Genomic DNA, 532 nt, shown 5'->3' with positions numbered 1-532 from the left:
GAGTATGTGTGTCTTTTTGATAGAACAATTTATTTTCCTTTCAGTATATACCTAGTAACGGAATTGCTAGGTTAAATGGTAGTGCTGTTTTAAGTTCTTTGAGAAATCTCTAAACTTTGAGAATCTCCCATTTCCATGTGGCTGAACTGATTTATATTTCCACCAACAGTTTATAAGTCTTCACTTCTCTCCACAGCCTTGCTAGCATATGTTATTTTTTGATTTGTTAATAGCAGCCATTCTGGCTCTCTGCTCCTCCCATTCAACAGACAGCTACATCTTCTTGTGTAGTGCCAGCCACATCCCTGAGACGCTATGGAGAAAGTGAAGGGTGGAGTAAATGAGTTTGGCTGTATTAGACACCAGGTCACCAGGGCTGCTTTTAACTCTTGAAAAGTAGATTTAGAGGGGCGGAGCAAGATGGCCGAATAGGAGCAGCTCCAGTCTTCAACTCCCAGCGCCAGCGACACAGAAGACCGGTGATTTCGGCATTTTCAACTGAGGTACTGGGTTCATCTCACTGGGGAGTGCC

General features: G+C 43.4%; 1 pseudogene; it reads left to right on the top strand.

The window, feature by feature from the left end:
* Window positions 1–315: 315 nt before the first annotated feature.
* The window catches only part of LOC112607960, a 6,542-nt pseudogene continuing 6,325 nt past the window's right edge, over window positions 316–532 (top strand).

This window comes from Theropithecus gelada, chromosome 15 (genome assembly GCF_003255815.1).
Source record: "Theropithecus gelada isolate Dixy chromosome 15, Tgel_1.0, whole genome shotgun sequence".
Taxonomy (NCBI): domain Eukaryota; kingdom Metazoa; phylum Chordata; class Mammalia; order Primates; family Cercopithecidae; genus Theropithecus; species Theropithecus gelada.
The sequence above is the reverse complement of the archived record's forward strand: the minus strand, read 5'-3'. Positions and strand labels throughout refer to the sequence as shown.